General features: G+C 35.1%; 1 protein-coding gene across 3 annotated transcripts in view; it reads left to right on the top strand.

Moving 5' to 3' along the window:
* LOC134755637 (solute carrier family 12 member 4) overlaps positions 1–6,000 on the top strand; it is a 566,314-nt gene continuing 560,314 nt past the window's right edge. For all 3 annotated transcript variants that reach the window (XM_063692153.1, XM_063692147.1, XM_063692151.1), the window contains exon 1: positions 1–133. The gene's annotated coding sequence lies outside the window, so the exon portion shown is untranslated. The remainder of the gene's footprint in view (positions 134–6,000) is intronic.

Raw genomic sequence — 6,000 nt, 5'->3', positions numbered from 1 at the left:
CGTTGAGACGCACGCGTCTCGCTCCGCCGCGTACAATCGTAAACATTCATGCTATAACTGAAAACGTAAATAATAACCTCAAAACTTAAGAAAACAAACTAAGTGTTTGTGTGAAATGTTGTAAAGTGCTAAGGTGAAGTTTGTTGAAGTTTTCGCTAATTAGATTAGGTTATAAGTATTATTGATAGCAGTTCATTCATATGCAGTCGGAAGGTCAGTGTCGATCGATGTTATCACTGCCTAGACACTCGCATACAGTGCAAATAATATAGGTTTCATATTTTTTTTATTATAAACTGATCGGCGATTGGCCCTAGTCACACCTGATGGAAAGTGAAGACAGGGCCTAAGATGGAGCTCACCGGTTCAGTAACAGCCTATTCACTTTTGTTTTAAAGAGACCGAGGTCATATTGATCAGGGAATATTATTATTGATATTTATGTAGCAAGAATAGTAGATTGTTAACCAAGGGATGAAAGGCAGTCATTTCTGCCGAGGTATTTTTGGCGCTCGAACCCAGTGAGAGCGCCAATAGTCCGAGGCTGAAATGATGCCTTTCACCCGAGTTAAACACTCTACTTTTCATTTCGAATACGAGGAAAGTAAAATGCATGTCTTTTTTAAAACATGACCAAGTATAATTTTTTATAGTATTTTTAGGTACCCTACCTTCAGTTAACAATTTAGGCAAAAGTGTCTCTATTTATAGAATGGAGATTCAAATATCAGAATGGAAATTGTATAACAAATACATTTAAATTCAAATTTCAATTGCTTATCGTAAAAAAATTCAAAAAATCGTACTTCGAACGTAAAATGCTCTAGTGCAGACACGTATCATTTTCTGCACACCTTTTAGAACAAAAATGACCCTCTTTCAGAGCATGAGAAATGAAAAAATGATTGATATTTTGTTTCGTAAATAATCTCGTGATTTTTAATTTGACTAAAACTGTAGTATATTCCTCAATGTCATAAAACTTATGCATAAACATGAAGTTTTAAGGGCCCCCGGCAAGCTCGGTTCTCCATACAAACGTAATTCCGCTCTCGTTTTAAAACGAGTCGCTAGATTGCTCTGAAACTTTGTACTTACAATAGGATAAGGTATATCTATATCTGTAATTAGTTTATGTAGCTTCCGATACCATAGTTAAAAAAACAGCGAATTTTTTTTATACAAAACTTGTTTTTGCTCTATTTCGTTTGTTTTATAAACTGGAGCTATATAGACTAATTACAGACCTAGATATACCTCATGTCATTGTATGTGCAAAGTTTCATTACAATCCAATACGTAGTTTTAAAATGAGAGCGGAACTACGTTTGCACGGGAAGGTGCTATTCGGCCGAGCTTGCCGGGGACTCTACACCGAATGTTTTCATAAAATAGTTTTATTATTTTTCGCAGTTAATTAATAATGCAATCACCCGCACGATCAAAACGAATTGATTGATGTCTTATTCACCCAATTGTATTTATAGTTTTGACTTTACAGTGAAATATACGACACAAACATACATAATACCTATTAAATATATTAATAACGGGTCACTCACGTGTCTTAAGTCGAAAACGCTCGACATGTTTCACTCCGTACCGAGTAGCGTCATCAGGAGCTTGCGTCGACGGTGACGGACCGGCGCAGACTACCGTCACCGTCGACGCAAGCTCCTGATGACGCTCCTCGGTACGGAGTGAAACATGTCGAGCGTTTTCGACTTAAAACACGTGAGTGACCCGTTATTAATATATTTAATATGTCTGTGTCTCACGGAAGTTTTGTTATACATAATACCTACTTTCAGACATGCATAAATTGATAAAATCATAATCAGCCCGCCATCAATCCGTTCAAAAGAGGAAACATCTTTGAAATTCTGATTTTTTCGGTACCTATTCTTAAGTTTATACAAAGTTATTTATAGTATTTCAGAACATAATATTCATATTAATTTATTTACCTATTTACACACACGTTTTTTAACAGCTGCCTATCTTTAAACATCTGTTTAAAATATGAAAAATAAAATGAGTTGTGGGTAAAAGTTATTCTGTACTGTTTTTTTTTGCGATATATTAAATACAATACATATGTACCTTTATTTTATTGCATCTTCGTTATTTTTTAGAAAATAAAATTTACATTATAAATCTTATGATTTGATAGAGATTCAGACTGAAATCAGATCGAAATGTTATTTGACTCTATTTTGCTACTTTGGCTCTCCTAATTTACCTATTCTATTTTTCTCGTAGGTATTTTTTTGCATCTATACTTGATGAAATCGACCATTGGTTATAGACACACATATTTTAATAGTACATTATAATACAAGTGTGCTAAGTTGGTCATTACACACGAGGCGATATTGTGCGCGCGAGCTGTAAGCGAGCGCGCAATAAGAAAGCCGATGTGTGTAATGACCAATGCACACGCGTTTCATACGACGTTTTTCAACACACTTGCGAGAAAAAAAAGAAACTCATATTAATCAAATTTTAATAGTTAAAACAGTTAGTATTGTGTGTTGCATCTGTCATACTCGTCGCGCAGGCGGTCGGGCGCGCCGGTGCCCGCCAGTCTGACCAATTAAAGAAGGCTCCCTTTTCATGCATATTATTAGCAATCAGTTACCTTCTTAACTCAGTCGGATAATATAATGAAAAAGCACGAGTGGAATAATACACTGAAAGAGCACGCGTGTTAAATATCTAGGATTATGAGCCAAAAATCGGTGGAATATAAACGTCGTTTTGAGCAAGTGTGTTGAAAATGTGTATTTAGTTATTGACTTAAACCGAGAAAGATAACGCGCGTCCAGACATAAAATATCGCCCTATTTGCGAAATGAGTAAGTTTCGCAAAATATTCCTTTTTACAAGTTTTAGATTTTTGATATAAAATCCAGAAAGGTTTTTTTCAGTAAGTTATGAAATAATAATCTTTTGACACTTTTAGTTTTCATTGTCTAATTTACAAAATTTTACATTTTACTAACCGGATTTTTATGAGACACGTTTTGCGAAACGGGAGATTTTTTCAAACGAAATATTTAAGCACTAAAAGTGGAATAATTAGTTCATTTTACTAAAGGAATATACATATTTATATATCGTCTTGGTTCTGCATAGTTACATTTTGCGACTGTATCATTAATTGTGACGTTTTCAACCAAAAGGTACCACATTGTCGGTTGTCGATAAGGTTGTTTTCTAATTGAATCTATATGGAAATAGCGCCTTACTGACAAGCGACAATAAGTACCCTTTTTGTTGAAAATACCACAATTATGCGCATTTGCGTACCTAGGCATAAAAATACCCTGACACTTAAAACAATTACCCTTCTTTATTATGGTACTAAAAAAATTCAAGTTGAAGAGTTCAAGGGCATTAGATCTAAATCCAGAAATAACACGCTCCGTGAGGCCGGCGGCTAACGCTAATAGATATGGAAACATAGTGCTATGAATTATATGATGTGTGATTTGATGATTAATACAGTATTTTTAGGGTTCCGTACCCAAAGGGTAAAAACGGGACCCTATTACTAAGACTCCGCTGTCCGTCTGACAGGTCTGTCTGTCACCAGGCTGTATATGAACTGTGATAGCTAGAAAGTTGAAATTTTCACAGATGATCTATTTCTGTTGCCGCTATAACAACAAATACTAAAAAGTACGGAACCCTCGGTGCGCGAGTCCGACTCGCACTTGGCCGGTTTTTTTTAATGATAATTACTCGAGTTGCATGATTTTGTTTTTTAATCGAACTATAATTAGTAGCATTATAAAGAACACTACAAATTACAAAACTAAGCATGAAATAAGTCAGCATAATTAAAAAAATACCGGCCAAGTGCGAGTCGGACTCGCGCACGAAGGGTTCCGTACTCCGTACCAGCAAAAAAACGGTAAAAAATCACGTTTGTTGTATGTTTGTTGTTATAGCAACAGGAATACATCATCTGTGAAAATTTCAACTATCTATCACGGTTCATGAGATACAGCCTGGTCTCAGACGGATGGACGGACGGATAGCGAAGTCTTAGTAATAGGGTCCCGTTTTTACCCTTTGGGTACGGAACCCTAAAAACTGGCAGTTTTTGCAGTAAAATTATATTGATTTCATTTTCTGAAGTACACTTACAGAATTTCCTTTGTTATCCATTAAACGTGTTAAATTCATTACCTTTATTCACGGTACATTTAACAGTTTATCCGTTTGAAATTTAATGTTACAAACTATGAAACTACAAACGTAGTTAATAACTTTTATAATTTAAATGTTTCTTGATGGCAACAAGTATGCTTAAAGAAAACAGGCAATCTGTGTCTTATATCTAGGCATTAGAGTCCAGATTTACTTAAATATAAACGTACTTGGTGATAAAAGTTTGGCTGTTTTTTTATCACTGGGTCTGGGTTAAGTTATTAGATACTTTTATCTCATATTTATATGAGCATTACTTCGTATCACTTAACTGTGTGTAAGGGGCCCACTGGCTATCAGTCCGCTGGACGATATCGGCCTGTCAGTTCAATTTTGTTCTAACTGACAGGCCGATATCGTCCGGCGGACTGATAGTCAGTTGGCCCCTTCGGACGGTTAGCAATCGTCACAAAACTGACGGTCAAATCCCATACATTTTGTATGACTCACGCCGCTGACGCAGAAAATATACATATATGTGGCGTTCCATGCGTAAAGGGTCCTTATGCTCCATGTGCATAAGGACCCTTGTGTGATGGAAAGCCACATATTTCTTTAGATACGGGCACCTTGTAAATTTTTTAGTCATAAAACTGGTTTTTTTTTTCAACTTGTATTAAAAAATTATAGAATAATAGTTTAGAACGAGACTATACTTTCAATAAAAAGACGTCAAGATTGATTACCTTTTTTGTAATGCTAAAAAAACCAAGTACTCGTATAATTCAAACTAGTGTTTTCGAATATCGTAGTTATCTCAAATAATAGTTCTTTCAACAGACTAACCTGTATAAACGGAAACGTTAAATAAACAAACGTTCGGCCTAAGTGGCCTTCCTAATTAGTAAACGTAATGAATGTACCAAAACAAACTGATAACATGAACCTTAAAACAAGGGCATAAAGACCACCAAAGAGCAGTTAAAAGTTGGTGTTAAAATGGCGACGAAAATTAACATAAAATGTGGCGTTTACATAAAACATGAAATGATGTTCACGTTTCACGTACTTTTGAAGGTCGTTATTATTTCTTTGTAAAGTGTATGTAGAAAGAGTAGTTAAAAAAATATACTCTGGCAAGCCGTTTTTGTCAGTAGAAAAAGGCGGCAAATTTGAAAAATGTACGCGCAGCGAAGACGATCGATCTCCCATACAAATTTTGTTTTTCGCAACTTTTTCTACTTAGTTGCCTTGCCACAGTATAATCAGTATAAACCTAGATATTCTGAATGCCTAATTTTATAACAGCCAAAGCACTTTGGCTATTATAAAATGCTATATAACATCGTGTGACAGGGACGACATGATAGTATCTTCATGCGATCAAAAGATTCTGACGTTTAATAGACAGCAAGTGAATTATGTATAACTAATCTTTAGGGAAAGTAGTGCTTACCGGGTTATTCCCACTAGTTACCACCAAGTTGTTACGAGTGGTAACTACTGGAAATGTATTTCCTACCTTTTACTACTGGTATCTACTGGGAAAAAAATCCCAGTAGTTACCACCAAACCGCATTGGTGGTAATGGTAAATAACTACTGGCATAGAGTAACTAATACTAGAGCGGTACTGTCATAGTAAATTTTGTAACCCCACTAAATTCACTGCCATCTGTCGACACACTTTAAAACTAATAATGAAGATTTATAAAAATACGATAAAATGTATTTAAATGTGGATAAATGTTTATTTTTTATTTGCATTAATTATTTTTATGATTTTGACCCAGGTCCTTAACTGATATGCGTTAAAATTGTTAAGTAACAAACGAAACCGTCA

Source organism: Cydia strobilella, chromosome 3 (genome assembly GCF_947568885.1).
Source record: "Cydia strobilella chromosome 3, ilCydStro3.1, whole genome shotgun sequence".
NCBI lineage: Eukaryota > Metazoa > Arthropoda > Insecta > Lepidoptera > Tortricidae > Cydia > Cydia strobilella.
The sequence above is the reverse complement of the archived record's forward strand: the minus strand, read 5'-3'. Positions and strand labels throughout refer to the sequence as shown.